Below are 19,512 nucleotides of genomic sequence, written 5' to 3'. Positions count from 1 at the left end.
ATAGGGTCGCATATATAAGTCAATACCAACATGATGGCACCTAACAACAATAACAACAACAAGAGTCAGAACTCACTGGCCAGCACCTAACAACAACTATCTGTTGTAATTTGTCTAGTAGCATCCCTGACCTTTATCCACTAGATGCCACTAGCATCCTCCTTACAGTGGTGACAACCAACAATATCAAATGTAACCTGTGATCAAATACACCTCTCATGAAGACCACTATACTAGACCATGATACAGAATATTTTCAAACCCCTATAAGGCTCCCTTTGGCTTCCTCCCATTAAGTACTCCCACAAAGATAACTACCTACACTTGCATAACATCTCTCACCATTGCTATTGTCTATCTGCATTTGACTCTCATGTGGAATTGTACAACATACACTCTTTACACTGGAATCCTGGTGTATAGTTGTAGGATAAATACTGAACTGCTAGCTACAAGATTGGTGATTCAAACCCACCAGCTGTTCCTTGAAAATCCTATACAAGGTCACTATGAGTCGGAACCGACTAGATGGCACTTAACAACTATGAGAATGGTGCAGGATGGGACACTGTTTTTGTTTTGTTATACATAGCCTTGCTATGACTGACCTACCAGCATCTAACAGCAACAATCTCTTCAGATATTGTTTCTGTTGTGTTTTCTTTCTTTCCCTTGATCTGGAGCTGAAATATTTATATTAGACTTTGTAACCTTCTCTTCCTCGTGTCTCTTATTATTCTTTCCTTCAGCTGTCTTTTTATTCCTCCTTCAGTGCTTCAGTTGGAATGCACTGTATTTTAGTTCATTTGTAATAATGACAACATACTCTTTGCATCTGAAAACAAAGAAGATATAAGTTACTGATAAAGATCAAAAGCTACAGTCTTCAGTATGGATTACACCTCAACATAAAGAAAACAAAAATCCTCACAACTTGACCAATGAGTAGCATTGTAATAAACAGTGGAAAGATTGACATCAAGGTTTTCATTTTACTGTTTCCCAATCAATACCCATAGAAGCAGCAGTCAAGAAGTCCAATGATATATTGCATTGGGTAAATCTGCTTCAAAAGATCTCTTTAAAGTGTTAAAGAGCAAAGAGATCACTTTGAAGGCTAAGGATTATGGCACAAGCAAAACCATGGTATTTAAGAATACCCACACTTGCAGATGATACCCACTTGACCTGGCTTCAATGACTGGATGAACAGAACTCAACCTGAGGAAGAAGGAAGAGGGGAAAAAAAAAAAAAAGTGTCATCTGATACAACTGGATGAACTGGACCTACACATATAACTGCAGTAACTCAAAAGAGGAAACAATTACCGGCTACAAGAGTTTTTCCCATCCCCTCCATACAAAGAGTGGGAAGGGTTGAGCAACTTGAACATTGGCCACCCAAAATGGGGGGAGGGATACAAAGGTAAGAAGTGACTGGCTTAGAAGCTTTCAAGAGGGAACCTAGATCCACAGGGCAGGGAGGATAGTGGAATCTCCAGTGAATAGTACCCAACCTGTCTAGGAAGGGCTGATGAAAAGAAATGCAGAAGGGTCTCATGTGATGCAGTGGTGAAAATTTTTACCAGGACTGATTGTGAGGACTGAAGCATAAAGGCGGATATTTTATAGCAATGAGGGGAGTGACTAACCTTTCAGTCTAGGAGCGGAGGGCCCTGGGACCATCAACTGAGAAAAGCGGAGAGCGGGACCCCACCCAGAGAAGCAGTGAAGCCTGAGATGGAGACAGAGAGGATGATGTGAAGAGATGGAGTGCCTGGGGAGTTGAGACCCAGAGAGGGAAAGGGGCTGTGTGCTGAGGACCGTGGGCCGGGGGAGGGGGGAGGAAGACATGCAAGGTAAACCGTTTTGCTGGGGGTTGATACATGAACGGGATGGTAACTAAGGCAATGAAACGATGTACGATAGAATGAATGTAAAATTAATGTCTGCCCATGTAAAATATCACTCAATACACAATAAAACATTTCTTTTAAAAAAAACAAACAAACATGGTATTTCACCTCATTTGTATTTGAAAGCTGGACAATGAATAAGGAAAACTGAAGAATAATTGATTTCTTTGAATTTTGATGTTGATGCATATACCATAGAGTGCCAGAACAAACAAATTGTCTAGGGAGAAGTACAGCCTGAATGCTCCTTAGCTAGTCTTCTCACTTATTTTGGACATGTGGCCAGGAGGGACATCTCCAGGTCCTGGAGAAGGACATCATGCTTGGTAAAGTAGTTGTTGTTAAGTGCCATTGAGTCGATTCTGACTCATAGCAACCCTGTACAGAGTTTCCAAGGAGCAGCTGGTGGGTTTAAACTGCTCACCTTGTGGTTCACAGTCCAGTACTTATCCTACAGCACCGTACCAAGAGTCCTAGTAAAGTAGAGAGTCAGTGAAAAAGAGGACTACCATTAATGACCATGGACTGACACAGTGGTTGTGACAGTAGGCTGAAACATAGCAATGACTGTAAGAATGGTGCAGGATTGGACAGTGTTTTGTTCTGTTCTACATAGGGTTGCTATGACTGACCTACCAGCATCTAACAGCAACAATTTCTTCAGATATTGTGTATGTCCTGTTTTCTTTCCTTTCTCTCGAGCTTCTGGGACTGAAATATTTATGCTAGACTTTTTTACCTTCTTTTCTTCATGTCTCTTATTCTTTGCTTCATGTTGCCTTCCCCCCACCCCCACCCCTTTCAGTGCTACAGTTGGAATGCTTTCTATTGTTCTATGTTTTAGTCCACTTAATATTTCTGTTGCTGTGCCCAGTCTTTTATTAAATCAGCCAGTGAGTTGGTAATTCCAGAAAGTATGTTGTTCTAGATACAGTATAATCATTTGATTCTTTTAAATAGATTTATATTCTATAATGAAATTCTCCATACTTTCATCAAATGTCCCACCTAATCTTTACATGGAGTCCTGGGGTGGCACTGTGGGTTAATGTGCCAGACTGCAAAGCTGTTTGAACTGTAAGGTTGGCAGTTCAAGCTCACCAGCTGCTCCTCGGGAACCCTATAGAGGGTCGCTATGGGTCGGAACCGACTCGACGGCACTTATCAACAACAACAACAACAACTATCTTTATATAGTAAGTCAATACCGGAATCATTTGCAGACTTGCATTTATTTTTGTTCTATTACTGGCCACATTTTATCTGTGTCTGCAGGTCTAGTAATATTTACTGCATGCTTGACATTGAATATACGAAACTGTATAGAGTATATTTTCCAACAGCAAGGAGTTTTCTTTTCCTGTCTGTGGGTCACAGGCTAATCACATCAATACTGACAGGTATTGAAATGGGTTGGGGCTGATTGTAACTTAAAAAAATTTAGTCCCTCTCTTTCTTATCTGTCCTCAGATTTGTTTCTTTTGGATTTTGTATTGAAAGTCTGGTAGTCTTTTAAGACTGAGTCTCCCCGTCAGAGGTTTTGAGTTTTGTTTTCTGTCCATGTTCCTCTGTGACTGGCATGTTTGATAAATACTTTGAAAAGACTAGGTATGTGTTTGAGGAAGAACTTGTTACTGGAGTAGGACTTGTTCTCCTACATGACATTCGTTGTTGTTAAGTGCCATCAAGTCATTTCCAACCCATAGCGACCTCTGGTGGTTTTGAATTGCCAACCTTGCAGTTCAAATTGACCTTGTGGTCCAGCACATTATCTTGCAGAACCACATCAGGACTCACTCGTGTACCTTTACACCATCATCCCATCCTCAGAGTCAGCAAATAAGTTCAGAGAAAAAGACAGATGCTGAGAAATAACTGACTAGGGAAGTGCTTGCCCACTCAGAAATTCTATTAGTTTGATCCTCTGGGTTCATGTTCCCTGATGTTTTGAGAAATGAATTAGCTGCTTATCTGGCTATTTTTATTCCGTTAGTTTATTTTTTCAGTTGTACAGAAATAGTGATCTGCCTTGGTCTATTACCAGGTTTCTTAAAGATTTTTAAACTTTTTAAACTTAGATAATACATTAAAAGGGAAAAGGAATAGAATCAATGGAAAGTCAAATTACTGAGCTTGAAGAAAAGTCTTTCAATATTCACCTGCTAGAAGAACAATCCGAAAAAAAGAACAAACAATCTGAAGAAAGCCTAAGATTTATGTGGATAGGAATAACTTATGTGTGGTAGGAATTTCAGAACAGGAAGAGACCAAAAAAATAGAGAATATTATCCAAGAGTTGTTAGAAGAAAACTTCCCTAACATTGTGAAAGATGAGGTAATAGCCATTCATAAATTGAACAAAATTGAAACAGATAGATCTCAAAAGGAAAACATTAAGACATATTATAATCAAACTTTAAAACTAAAGACAAGGAAAGACTCCTGAGAGCAGTTCAGGAAAAAAAAATATATATATCTACAAAGTAAAACTGCTAAGACTAAACTTTGATTCTCAGCAGCAACCATGCAGACAAGAAAACAATGGAATGACATATATAAAACTCTGAAAGAAACAAATTGCCAAGCAAGAATCATGTTCAACAAAATTGTCCATCAAATGTGACAGTGAAATTAGGTAATTTTTGACAAAGAGAAATTAAAAGAATTTGTAAAAACAATACTGAAAGGAGTTCTTTAGATAGAAAACCATTAACAGCAGAAAACAATCTGAGGCTAACATTCATGAATTACTTAAGTATGGTTAAGTTTCACATTATATTTACTATATTTACTAAGCTGCTCTTTTGATTTCTGCTAAAAAATAGTAAAAATACTACTCTACTATATGGAGACAATTAGATCTACTATAAATTTTATTATGAAAATAGTTGTCCTGGAGACAATTCAGTGCTTCTGAATCAAGCGCCGACTTTCCCAGTCCATGTGAGTGGGGCAGCATTCATCTCTCTGAGGTTGTGGACAGAATCAGAATCTCAGTCTACAGAGTTCTTTCATGTGATGTGTGATCAGTTAGCTTTATTGTTCTACTCTCCATATTTGGCAAAGAACTCTGGACAGAGTTCATTCCAGGTTCAAGAGTTACAGGATTTAGTTAAGTAATAGCCCAGAATTTACTAACTTCTCGCTAGAGCAAAGATGTCACTTCTGGTCCCTTTTATTGACTGGTTAGGCAGGGCTCTTCTTTGGCACATGGAGTCCTAGTTAACAAAGACACCAGCGCATCATAATGAGATCATCAAAGAAGGGTGGATGAAGAGGTATTAAAGAAGATAAAGTTATGCAAAATCTAATAATATAAACAAATCACCTTGAGCTTGAATATAAAGATCATAAGGGAGACTTAATTTCTTTTCCTTATTTTCAAGTATATGTAAAAAGTGTAAGTACTGATTTAGATAGAAAATATATTTGTTAAATATATCTAACTGTAAATCAAAACTATGTATAAATGTTGCTGTTATGTGCCATGGAGTCGGTTCCAACTCACAGCGACCCTGTACAGGGCTTCCGAGGCTGTAAACCTTTACGGGAGCAGAAAGTCTCATCTTTCTCCCATGGAACAGCTGGTAGTTTCGAACTGCTGACCTTGAGGTTTGCAGCCCAATTCATAACCACTACGCTACCAGAGCTCTTTTATATATAAATAGTTCATAATTTTTTATTAATACTGGTCCTCTATAATCCCCTTGGGGATTTAATCCTGAGTCACAAAAAGGCTATTGAGTAGCTACAGCACAAAATGCACAACCATTAAACATTTTCAGTTCTTTTCGATTTCTTCCATTTTTGATCCATTTGGTCAACATTCATAACTATTTAATACATCAGGCCTAGAAGGGGCTAGGGACCTGAAATTCAGTAGATATTTTGGTGTAAATTGTAGAAAACAAAAGTCTGAGGAGCATGGACTCACACACCCTAGGGACTGCAGGCAGAAACATTCCGCCAGGTTGGCCCACAGGGGAACACTAAAGGCAGTGTGGGACAGGGTAATGCCCTAGAGTTTCTATTAGCCTGTTTTAGTTAACAGTGGAACTGCTGGCAAAGGATCACAGAGACATTTGCTAATGGGCATCTAAAAAATAACTAATTCATACTGATGTCATGGTGAGCCATGCACAGCTGTGGTGTGAAGAAGGCATAGGTATTGTGGGGTAGCGAAATGAGCCAGTCCTGGAGCTGAACAATCTGACTCCAGTTGAATTTGGACTGATGCTGTGACATTAGGCAAGTCATTCAAGATCTTTGAGTCTGAATTTCCCCACTGGTCAAATGTTGTTGTTGGTAAGTGCCAGTGAGTCGGTTCTGACTCAAAGTGACCCCGTATAGGGTTTCTGAGGAAAGGCTGGTGAATTTGAACTGCCCACCTTGAGGTTCAAACCAACCTTGCGGTCAGTGCATTTTCCCACAGAGCCACACAATATTTGTTCAAATGAGGATCTTAAAATGTATCCTACAGTTTCAAAAATTGAATGTACATAAGATCTGTTCACAGCTACAGTTGCTACTATAGGCATAGGGGGAATTGTGTGTTGGTTGGAGAAGGAGGCTGTGATGAAGGGTTTAGATTTTATTCTGAGTATCGTGGGTTGTCAGTGAAGGTCCCAGGAGGGGATGAACAATCTTGATTCTACTTTGAAGCTGTAGTTCAGATACTATGAGGCATCAAGGGGATCAGTGTGTGCTAGGAGGCTATTGTAGCATTGCAGATCAGAGATAATGCTAACCTTGGCTAGAGAAGGGCACATGGGTATGGAGAGGCGGTGCAGGTTTGCCATACACTCTAGAGATGCAGCAAATTTACTGATGAATGAGTGCAGAGGACGATGAAGAGGGTGGAGTCAGGATACTCCTGGGATGCTGCTTCATATATAGGCATAACAAGACTGATGGAGAAGCAGAGGGGAGGGGAGAGAATCAAGAATCCATTGTAGCTTCCTCCTCTTCCAATAAGCGGCCTGAGGTAATTTCTCAAAATGGTTCGCTACTCACTTGACCCAGTAAACCCCACAAAATCATGTAAATCAAAAGGTGTTCAAATCTCCAGATCTATTTTGAGAACACCCGTGAGACTGCCCAGGCCATCAAGGGTATACATATCAGGAAAGCCACCAAATATATTAAAGATGTCACTTTGCAGAAGCAATATGTACCATTCTGGTGTTACAATGGTGATGTCTGTAGGTGTACCCAAACTAAACAGTGGGGTTGGAAACATGGTTGGTGGCCCAAAAGAGCACTGAATTTTTGCTGCACATGCTGAAAAATGCAGAGAGCAATGCTGAATTTAAGGGTTTAGATATAGATTCTCTGGTCATTAAGCACAGCCAGGTCAACAAAGCCCCCAGCATGTGCCAGTGAACTTACAGAGTTCATGGTTGAATCAACCCCTACATAAGCTCCCCCTGGCACACTGAGATGATCCTCACTGAAAAGGAGCAAATTGTTCTTAAACCAGAGGAGGAGGTTGAATGGAAGAAAAAGATATCCCAGAAGAAAATGAAGAAGCAAATAGTTATGGCTTGGAAGTAAATTAAGCTTAAAATAAAATGCAAATAAAAGTTAAAAAAAAAAGAGTCCATTGTAGGCCTCCACTGCCTACTCTTCCTTGTCTCTTCTCTCCCAGCAGCATCCCAGTGGACCCTACTAAGAAACCAGGACCATGTTCCAGTGCAAACTGATAGCCCTCGACTTTCGCAACCCTACTGGCTTCAACTGAAAAGATGAAACAGAGTTTAGAAACTTTATTGCTTGGCTTGAAGACCAGAAAATCAGACTCTACAAGATTGAAGACAGAGGGAATTTAAGAAACATCCACAACAAGTTCTTTGAAAAGTATCTCTGAGGTATTAACTGTGGTTTCAAGATTCAAGATCAACAGGACGCAATTGACTGTCTTCTGGGCTTAGCTGTTAGATTTGAATGTGGAGATAATGCTGAAAAATACAAGGACTCAGTACCTGTATTTAGTTGCTGACAATGCAACTAAAAACGCAAAGTCATTGATCAATTCAGACATAAATAATCCTGATTTTAAGGCTAGGGTAATGGCTTTGGCAAACCTTCAAATTCAGCATCATGATGATTAACTAGTAATGTTAAAGACAGTTTACATTTTGGTTCAGGAGTACCTGACACAGGCTGTAGTTGCTAAGGTGCATCAAACAAAAGAGGTTTTGACACAGGAGATGCGGTTCTTAATGAAGCTGCTCAAATTCTGTGATTGCTATGTATAGAACTCAGAGAGCTACAAGAGCCCACAGTAGCTGTTTACTCCATTATTACAGACCCAGAGACAGATCACAGGCTGTCAGAAGATGAACATTTTAGGATTTCAGCATCTCACATACTTAGTACAGTTGGGGACTATGTACGTTTCAGGCATGTATTTGGAAATCTAATGTCACATTTTCAAGGAAGGAATCCCTGAAAATTAACTATTCTGCAGATTTACCATCATTGCTTTTTTTTCTTTTAGTTTATAAAAGTGTGTGTGTGTGCTGGGGGGAAGTCCATTGTAGACATTAAAGACTGAGATGTCCATGGAAGCTCCAGTGTGATGTCAGGTAGGCAGTTGAGTCTATGTAGTTTTGAAGCCTTGGCTAGGCAGAAATGTGATGTGGTTAGGGTATTTATATGTAGATGACTATTCTCTGGTGTGCTAAATTATCAGGAGGTTTTGAGTGGAAAGTTCTTTGGAGTAAGCAATATTACTATTCGGAATCTACATCTCATTTTCTCAATTACCTGTAAACAATCTACTGACAGTTTCCATATGTCCAGAACAGAGTGGAGTCCTGGTGTAGCTCTGTGGGTTAATGCGCCAGACTGCAAAGCCATTTGAACTGCAAGGTCAGCAGTTCAAGCTCACCAAGCTGTTCCTAGGAAACCCTATACAGGTTCATTATGGGTCTGAATTGACTCGATGGCACTAAACAACATAACAGAGTGTCTTAGTTATGTAGTGGCTCTATAACAGAAATACCACAAGTAAATGGCTTTACCAAACAGAAATGTATCCTGGTGTGGAACTATAGGATAGGCACTGGACTGCCAATCGAAAGGTCAGCCGTTCAAACCCACCAGTCACTCCTCAAAAACCCTGTTTCTGAATCAGAACCTACTCAATGGCACTTAATAACAACACAGTTTAGGAGGCTAAAAGTCCAAATTCAGGATGTCAGCACTGGGGGAAGGTCCTTGTTATTAGTCTTCTTCTGGTTTAAGGAGTTTCTCAGCGCAGGGACCCCTGGTCCAAAGGACACACTCTACTTCCGGACCTTCTTTCTTGGTTATGGTCAGATCCCTCTATCTCTATTACCTTCCTCAATCCCTTTTATATCCCAAAACAGTTTTATTCAAGATACAACCTAATCCTTTAGACTGTGTCCTATTATGGTTAACATAACTGCCTCTAATCCTGCCCCATTAACATCATATGTTGATGTTGGTATATACCACTGAGTCAGTTCTGACTTACAGCGACCCTGTATGAGGTTTCTGAGGAGCAGCTAGTGAGCTTGAACCACCAACTTTACAGTTCAAACTGATTTTGCAGTCCCAGGGCAGTAACTGGCAGTGCTACACCAGTACTCCAATTAACAGCATTGTTGTTGTTGTTGTTAAGTGCTGTCGAGTCAGTTTTGACCCATAGTGACCCTGTATAGGGTTTCCAAGGAGCAGCTGGTGAGCTTGAACTGCCGACCTTGAAGTTCAAATGACTATGCAGTCTGGTGCATTAACCCAGAGCGCCATACCAGGACTACTAGAGGTTAGGATTTACAACATATAGGATAACTACATGCAATCACAAAACGGAGTATAATTACTTAATACTGAGAATTGTGACCTAGCCAAGATGACACATATTTGGGGGGGACATAACTCAATCTATGACACAGGGGTTGGCAAACTTAGGCCCATGGGCCAAACCAGACCATTGCTTGTTTTTGTGTAAGCCACACACTAAAAATGGTTTTGACATTGTTTAATGGTTGGCGGGGTGGTAGTGGGATGGGGTGTTTAAAAGAGGAATAATATTATAAACATCTGGAAATTTTACGAATTTCAATTTCAGTGCCCTTGATTAAAGATTCTGTTGAAACAACGTCCACAATCATTTGTTTATTTTCTGTGGCTGGTTTTGTGCTAAGTGTCAGAGGTGAGTAACTAGGATAGAGCCCTCATTGCTCACAATAAATATAACAAAAATGTTTATTATCTGGTCTTTTACCAAAAAAAAAAAAAAAAAGCTTGCCAACTCCTGTTCTATAATATAAATGTAAATGTGGGATATTATTAGAATTTTGTAGGAATCATTCTATAAGGAAATAATATGAAGTTCACACTAATAATAAAGCTACTATGTTTACAAAACTGTCTCTTACAGAAATAATGCACTCACAATTGTGGGGTTTTTTTATCAAAAAGACCAAAACTCTAATTAAAGACAATCTCCTATGAGAAATAAAATCAAAGCACCATATTTAAGGTTTCTTTGGGAATCCACCAACTTAAGATTCAATATTTTCATACTAACTTGAAAACATTATATGTAATGTCAGTTAATAAGCCCCAAAAGTCCTGGTGTGGCTCTGCAGATTAATGCACTGGATTGCAAGGTTGGTTTGAACCACAAGGTTAGCAGTTCAAGCTTACAGCTGTTCTTCAGAAATACTATATGTGGTCACTATGAGTTGGAACTGACTCAACGGCACTTAACAACAACAACAACAACAAAAGTACTAATAAAGAAGGACTAATCAGTAGTTCCCAGGATTGGGCAGTGTTTCATTCTGTTGTGCATAGGGTCGCTATGAGTCGGTACCGACTCATTGGCACCTAATAACAACAACAATTCGGCAGTTCAAATCCACCAGCTGTTCCTCAAAAACCCTATGGTGGTGGTGGTGTGCTCTGGAGTCAGTTCAGACTCATAGTGACCAACAGGATTTCTGAGGCTGTAAATCTTTACAGGAACAGAATGCCTCATCTTTCTTCCACGGAACAGCTGGTAGTTGCAAACTGCTGACTTTGAGATCAGCAGTCCAGTTAGTAACCACTGCACTACCAGAAGGAGAAGGATATCATGTTTGGTAAGGTGGAGGGTCAGAGAAAAAGAGGAAGACCCCCAACGAGATGGATTGGCCAAGAGACAGCATCAATGGACTCAAGCGTGGCAACAGTAGTGAGGTTAGCCAAGAATCGGGCAGTGTTTCGTTCTGCTGTGCATAAGGTCACTATGGGTCAATACTAACTTGATGGCATCTAACAACAACACTGCCAGAGCTCCTCAAAAACTTTATACATGGTCGCTATAAGTTGGAACCTAATTTTAGGTGCATTCTGAGAACTCTCAACACTGGGACAAGGGTCTACATGACACCTACTACTTTGAATGCATTTATGGAAGTGAACAGAGCTCCAGAGTTACAGTGCAGAGAGGAATGCTCACTGTCATTGCACCTGAAAGTCAGGGGAGCTCCTGAGCAGGAGAGACTGAGCAGAGGGAGGGCCCAGGATCCAGGCCTGTACACTTCAGCCTCACCACAACAGCCCTGCCTGAGGGACAGAGTTCAGAATGGGAGTGAGCACAGCACTTAACAACAAAACAATTAGCTGGAATGCTTTGGGCATGTCTGTTGCATCCATCAGAGGCCCCCAGGGGTTGGCTAATTGTCCCACATTTAGGGATGCTAAGAGCTGTGTTTCTTACATGTCCCCTCTGACCTACCACTAGGCCAGGTCAGTTTAACATCTGCAAAGTGACTAATCAGTATAAGATGTTTGGAATATGATAACTCATCTTCCTCTCCTTACAACCACTCCTCTGTCAGTTTCTTGTACTATGGTGGCTTGCATGCTGCTATAATGCTGCCACCAGTACTTCAAATTCCAGCAGGGTGGACAGGTTTCAGCTGAGCCTATAGACTAAGACAGATTAAGAAGAAAGCCCTAGCAATCTCCTTCCAAAACTAGCCAATGAAAACCTCTGGATCATAACAGAATGTCGTGCACCATAGTGCTAGAAGATGAACCCAATGGTGGAAGGTACTGTGCAGTCACTGCAACAGCAGACTCAAACATACCAACGATTGTGAAGATGGTACAGTATTGGAAAACTTCCGTTCTGTTGTCCATGAGGTCACGATGCTAACCAGACAGCAACACTCTCATTCAGGTCCCTGTGATTGGTCGAAGGTTTTGACAGTGTCCACTCCCATTCTGAACTCTGTCCCTTAGTAAGGGATTGTGTGGTCTTAATAGCATTTATTCATTGTTTTTTCTGCTCAAAAAAATTTTGAAATGTTACTAGTGAGGTGTTGTGAATTTCTGTTTCTCTTGGTGCAATTGGGAACCCACTTCACTGTTGAATGTTGTTGTTGTGTGGTGCCATTGAGTCGTTTCTGACTCTGTATAGGGTTTCAAAGGAGCAGCTAGTGAACTTGAACTGCCAACCTTGCAATTCAAATGACTTTGCAGTCTGGTACATTAACTCACAGTGCCACAAAATGTAAAATTTTGTCATTCTCTAGGCCAAAGAGCACTTTACCCAGGGAGAAAACTTGCATTCCTGATTTTTATACTGACTCACCTCTGTACAGGCAAACAAGGGCAGACCAACATGACTTCCCTATTCACTATAATGTTCCGCTCATTACCACAGAGCCTATGTACTCTGTGTTTGTCTTTTATATCCATGCTTTTCCTTTCTTTTCTGATGCATTTCAGCATTAAGTAATATTTTATAATCTAGGGAGTTTTCATTGCACATTCCTTCCAAACACACACTTTTAAAATCCAGCTGAATGTTAGGAATTACATGTTGTTCTGTTCCATACTGCAGTGTTTTCTTTAGGAGTCGAACAGTGTGTCCCTCGACCAAGCTGAGCCCTGTATGAAGCTGCTTGGATCTCTCCTCCTTGGTCACCTCAGTGCCTGTATCCCTCGAGCTTGTTTTTCTTATCGCTTATTCTTCCTTGTATGGAGTCCTAGTGTAGCTCTGTGGGCTAATGCGTCAGACTGCAAAGTTGTTTGCACTGCAAGGTCAGTGGTTCAAGCTCACCAACTGCTCCTTGGAAACCCTAATACAGGATCGCTATGGGTCAGAATCGACTCAACGACACTTAACAACAACAATTCTTCCTTGTATAGCTTTTCCTTTTTTTTCTGATGCTGAATCATTTCAGCATTAAGTCACAGAATCATTATTTTATAGAACTTGGTCCATAGGCCTGCAGAACAAGCAAGTGAATTGTATTAAGGGACAAAGGTACAAGCAGTATAGCACCCAGCTCTCCTCTACTTGTTGGCACTCTCTCCAGTCTACTGTGTTACCTTTCTGGAGACCTGGTGTGGTACTGTAGGATAAGTACTGGACTGCAAGGTGGATTTGTACTGCAAGATGGTGGTTCAAACCCACCAGCCACTCCCTGGAAACTCTATATAGGGTCACTATGAGTCAGTACTGACTGGATGGCACTTAACAACGTTATGCTTTAAAGTAAATAAAAATAGCATTGCTTTAAAACAGCTTTATTGAAATACAATTTATAGACCATACAATTACTGGCATTTAAGGTGTACAACTCAGTGGCTTTTAGTTTATTCCCAGAGTTGTGCAACCACCACCACAATCAATTTTAGAACATTACCACAATTAAATTTAGAGACGTTTGGAAGGAACCACATCCCAATCCCTACTAAGGGCCCATCCTTTCCCCAGCCCCTTGGCAACCACCAATGTAATTTCTGTCTCTATAGATTTACATATTCTGGACATTTCATATGACAGGAATCATACAGTATGTGGTCTTTTGTGATTGGCTTCTTTCACTTAGCATGTTTTGAAGGAGTTTCCTGGCTTTAGCATGTAATAGCAGCAAATTTGAATAAAAAGAAACCCCAGCATTCCTCTATCCTTGCCCTCTGGATTTGCACATGAGAACTCCAGCCCAGGGAGGTGTACTCAAGGCTGCAGTCACACAGTTTGCAAAGGGTGGGAGGCCTGGAGCCCAGGTCTCTGGCACCCATCCCCCAGGTTCCCCTGGGTGCTTTGCCATCGTGTGAAAGTGCTCTCTTGCTCTGCTTGGCAAACTGACAGACTTATATCCCTTGGCCCTGTGTTTCCATTTTCAGCCTTTCCTGGTTATTTTTGTCCTAGTGTGTGTGCACTCAAAGGCATTTTGTGCTGCTTTTGGGTCTGTGCTGGCTGAAGTGGCAGATGCCTGCTTGTGGGTGAGTAGGGGCCTCACTCTCTGACCCTCTGCTGCATATAGACAGACACTAAGGAGTAGAGACAATTTATTTGCATCTTAAAACACCATTTCAGGCTATCTTTTACAGTAGTTTTAAGCTTACAGAAAAATGGCAGAGAAAGTACAGAGATTTCCTATTTACTGCCCCTACACAGTTTCCCCTATTATTAACATCTTGCATTGGTGTACACACTTGTTACAGTTGATGAACCAACATTGACACATTACTATTTTTTAAATTAATTAATTTATTTAAGGTTTTTTATTGGGGCTTGAATAAAAGTTTACAGGGCAGATTATCAATTTTACATTCCACAAGTCTTACACCTTGTTTCATTACAATGATTATAATCCCATCCCTGTATCATCCGTTAACAGTGATAGTACAAGGATGGGATTATATAACAGTTAACAGTTTCTCTCTATTCATTTTAGCTCTGTGAAAAAAAAAAAAAAAAAAAAAAAAGGCATATATTATATAATAATTTTCACCAACAAAGGGTGCATTCTGCAAATATGCCTCTTGGCCGCCAGCTCTTAGTCCCTCTCTTCCCATGAATCTAGAGTCCTTAGTTGCTCCTTCTCTCCATGTCCCCATCTCTGCCCCCATCTCTGTGTCACTGCTCGTCTGGATAGGGTCCCACATTCCACTTGTGCTCTTCTCCCTTGATAATCCTAGGGTCCTTTGTTTTTGGACTGTAAGATTAACTACTCCCCTGTTTTTGTTACAAAACTTCTACCTTTATAATTCTGACAGTGGCAGTTAGTCACGATAACAATTACTCACTATTGAATCATAAGAATCTTATCCCCATGTCTTTTAACCAGGTCCATCTAGACACGATGACAACTATTCACCAGGGACTCTTTCTTTTCCCCACACACTATTAAACTAATCTCCCCCTTGAAACCTTGTAAGCCAGTCACTTCGTGACTTTATCACCCCCTCATTTTAGGTAGCCAGTGTCTAAGTTTCCCATCCCTCTCTACCCTGTATACAGAGAGAATAGCATTGATACTTGATGTGAAAACTTCTTCCGTCTCTGTTGGTATTTAGAGTTACTACCTCCATGAGTATAGGTCAGGTTCATCAAACTGTAGTAATTTACCCTTGTTTCCTTTATCAAAAATTGTTTTTTTTATCTTCTTCTAGTTGAGTTCTAATTATCAAGCCACCGAGGCTAGGTTGGGTGTTCTTATGCATCTCCCCTCACTTCATATCAGCTGGATGCTTCATTCTGAGCTCTAGCCCTCTGTGGCTATGTCCTTGTCCATGGGCTCAGGTGTCCCCAGGTCTCACCACACTTTGGATCAACCAGCCCTCTTCATCTCTCTCTCATCTCCAGTCAACATGAGACAATGGACCGTGGTTGAACTCAGCCTATTGCTTCATTGCTGCCTTTCCCTTTCTTCCACTCACCAGTAGACCAGTATGGTTGCCAGCAAGCTTACATGCTTGTTTGTGTGTTCCCTTTGAGTTTCAGTCTTAGAAGGGAGTTTGTTCTGAAGGAACTTGATTGCTTGCCTTGATGGCTACCTGGTGAATAGCTTGCTTATTCTTGCAGTAGCCAGTCATACTGACATTTTTGTTTTGGGGTTTTTCTGATGATCTTTCTTTGAAGATGCACATTCTGTCACTCTAGCAGTCCTTTCTAGTAGGGATGTCCCACCTCAGAAGGTTTTGGATGGGACTCAGGATTCCACCTAAGGCCCTATACTCTGCAAAGGCTTCAAAAGAGGCCTATTTCACTGGGCAAGTTCTAGAACCCCTTTTGGGTATTCCAATCAGTTATAGGCTGAAGATGGACCCGTAATCATGTTTCCCGACATTCCTTTATATCCCACTTAAGTGTCTATTTTACAATAGTAGGCAAGGGAAACCAGTATTCATAAGACAGCCAAGCATCTTAGTATTATTTACCTTCTTCAAACTATGCCTAGATCCCTGTATTACAGAGCCCTGTTGTTCCAAGTTTAAGCATGCATCACTGTTTACCTCTGTCCGACTTAGCCCATGCAAACTTGTCTCACTGTTCTTCCACCTCCTCCCCCTTCTTGTATTGCCCTCCCCAACACCTGAACTATGATGTGTCTGCCCTTACCTTGTGCTCTACCATTGCCTCCCTCCACATTTCCCTAAATCCCCCACCTCAACCCCACCATTGTGGTTACCTTATATTCCATTAACTTTTCCCTCCACTTAAGACAATCTATTTTATCCTGTAATCTACCTGACTTTCTTACCACCTGGATCTCTGTTCCTCTTTGTTTATTCCTTTCACATTGTAATTGTTTTGATCGTAGACTGACCTCCCAGATGCTCTGAATTTGTTCTTATAATTTTATTCTGTTCTCAACTCTTCCATTTGTCAATTGAGTTCTCTTTTCCCTAGCTGCTTTCAGGATTCTGTCCTTTTCATTGATTTTGGAGAGCTTGATTATTATATGTCTTGGTGATTTTCTTTTAGGGTCTATCCTTCCTGGAAATCATTGAGAGCTTCTTGAATGCATATTTTTTTGCTTTTCAGGATTTAAGGGAAATTTTCTTCCAGCAGCTCTTCAATTATCTCCTCTGTGGACTTATGTGATTCTTTCTGTTCCAGAATGACAATAATTGTTAAGTTATTCCTTTTCATGTTGTCCAATATGAATCTTAGACCTTCTTCAGATTTTTTTAATCCTTTTTTGTGCTTCCTCTTCTATCTTAGTAGTATTGAGAGGTTATCTTCCAGCTCACTAGTTCTGGCTTCCATCTCTTCTGTTCTACTCCTTTGCCCTTTCAGTGTATGGTCCATTTCTGATATTCTATTATTAATCATTTGGACCTCTTTGTGTAGGTTTTGAATTGTTTCCAATGCTGTATTGTCTTATTTGTTGTTCCTGTAGCACTTTCCTGACTTCTTCCTTATTTTTCTTAACTCTATTGTAAAGTGTCGTGATACGTTTTATAATCATTTTTCTGCCTGCCTTCCTTCCAGTATGGAGTGTAGGTCTACCTCCAGCTCATATGTCTCAGTCAACTTTATCTTGTTTCTGGATGTGCTGATATGGTCATCTTTTTCTATTTTGGGGACATAGTCAGTCATTAGCTGTGGCCTTAATATTTAAATGTGTGTGTGTGTGTGTTGGTATTTTTATGCTTTCTGATTGCCTCCAGGTAGATGTGATCAGGAGATGGGCTTCCCTTTTTACTCTTCCTTCCTGAGAAATTTCAAGATGCCACTGTTGGTTGTTTGACATAACTCAGGATTTAATTTTCAGCCTGTTTCCTTTTTAGTCTGCCTGTCCCACTGCACAACCCCCGTTCAGGCCTTTTTCCTAGTGATAAACAGTTGAGGGCCGGCTGTGGCTGTTTTGAGCTGCTGTTTGGTTTTCAGTAGAAACTGACCCTTTAAATTTTGAGGACAGTTTGCCTGTCCTCTGTGTGCATGTGTAGTAGGACCCTGAGAGTGAGGGTGGAGGAGGTGTCCACTCACTTAGGCACCCCCTCTAGTCACCAAAATGGAGGTGTGCAGTGAGAGACCAATGAACAGATATAAATAAAGAATGTCCACACCTTTATCTCTGCAGTTCTGTCAGGCATCCGTGGCTGCTCTATCCTTTCCCCACTCGGTCTCACCCAAGATGGCCACTCAGGGAGCATGTGAGTGCCTTGGGTTAGAAAGCACTGGATTTCTTGCTTCTGCTACAAATTCCACTGACGTAAGCCTTCCAACTTTTCTAAATATTCCTTTATATGTGGTTCAGAGTTCTGCTACCATCCCCTGAGCCTGCATGGTCCAGTATTCTGTGTTGTTGCTGATGGAGCTCCTCACTGCACTTCCACCCTATCCACCATCTTGTTTGTTCAACACATTACTATTAACTAAAGGCCATAGTTCACATAAAGTCCTTGTGTGACGCTGTGGTTTAATGCACTGGACTGTAAAGTCAGTTTGAACCACAAGGGCAGTGGTTCAAGCTCACCAGCTACTCCTTGGAAACCTTATACAGTCTGTAGGTCGGAACTGACTTGTCGGCACTTAACAACAAAAACAACATAGTTCACATTAGGTTTCACTCTTTGTGATGTATAGTCTAATAGGTTTGGGCAAATGCATAATGTTATGTATCCACCATTACAGTATCTTATGGATTAGTTTCACCACATTAAAAAATGCCTTGTGTTCCATCTATCTATCCCTCCTCCCCTTGAACCTCTGTCAACCATTGATCTTTTTATTGTTCTCATAATTTTTTCTTTTCCAAAGTCATATATTTGGAATCATGCAGTATGTAGCTTTTCTAGATTGGCTTCTTGCACTTAGCAATGTGCATTTAAGTTTCATTCACGCATTTACATAACTTGATAGCTCCTTTCTTTTTATTGATGAGTGATACTCCATAGTATGAATGTATCACAGTTTGTATCCATGTATCTATTTAATGACATCTACATTGTTTCCAATTTGGGACAATTATGAGAAATTCTGTTATAAACATTCAGACGCACGTTCTTATGTTGACATTCAATATTATGCCCATGGAGTCCTTTAGTAGTTCAACACCAGTCTTGAATTTTTTCTTCAGTTCTTTCTGCTTGAGAAATGTTGAGTAGAAAAAAGGGAGAACCCTGGATGCAGCTAGGGAAAATAGAAATGTTACCTGCAAAGGAATGCCAATAAGATTAAGCTCTGAAAATGTGTGCTTTGGTTGTTTAAATTATTATATATTTGTGTGTGTTTTTGTGTATATCAAAAAAAAAGAGGGAATAGAGGCAAATAATGTTAAACAATAGAGCATGGAGGGGATTGTAATCATTACAATGAAGCAAGATGCTATTTGTTGAGTGCAAAACTGATGTTCTGCCATGTAGACTATCATTCAATTCATAATAAAAGCTTAAAAAGAAAGAAGCAAAGTCCTGACTATCTGCTTCTAAAAGTTCACACAGACTTGAAAACATCATGGTGTCATTCTCTATACAGCTGGAGATCACCATGATTTCGAATTGGCTTGATATGAACGATAAACAATAGCAGCTATAATAATTTGATGTTTAGCTTTTTGAGGAACTGTCAAATTATTTTCCACAGCTGTTGTACCTTTCTCACAATCCCAGTAGCAATGTGTGAGAGTTCCAATTTCTCCATAGCCTTACTAACACTTTGTGTTGTCTTTTTTTATTTTAGCTATCTTTGTGGGTGTGAAGATTTGATTTGCCTTTACTTGGTGAGCTGAGGCCATATACATATAGATGAGTAAAATGGTTGTAGTGGAAAAAGAAGCTTCAAAAAACTGAAAGGTTTATACGGACTTTATGTAAAATGCCTAAGTGT

The 19,512-nt window shown here is 40.4% G+C and overlaps 1 protein-coding gene and 1 pseudogene across 1 annotated transcript in view; both read left to right on the top strand.

Moving 5' to 3' along the window:
• The window catches only part of LOC102836625 (regulator of G-protein signaling 20-like), a 161,132-nt gene that overhangs the window by 48,700 nt on the left and 92,920 nt on the right, over positions 1-19,512 (top strand). The gene's annotated exons all lie outside the window — the stretch shown is intronic.
• On the top strand, positions 7,600-8,367 carry LOC102841145 (annotated as a pseudogene).

The sequence above is a fragment of the Chrysochloris asiatica genome, unplaced genomic scaffold (genome assembly GCF_000296735.1).
Source record: "Chrysochloris asiatica unplaced genomic scaffold, ChrAsi1.0 scaffold00176, whole genome shotgun sequence".
Lineage (NCBI taxonomy): Eukaryota > Metazoa > Chordata > Mammalia > Afrosoricida > Chrysochloridae > Chrysochloris > Chrysochloris asiatica.
Note: the sequence above shows the minus strand (reverse complement) of the source record. Positions and strands in the feature narration are given on the sequence as shown.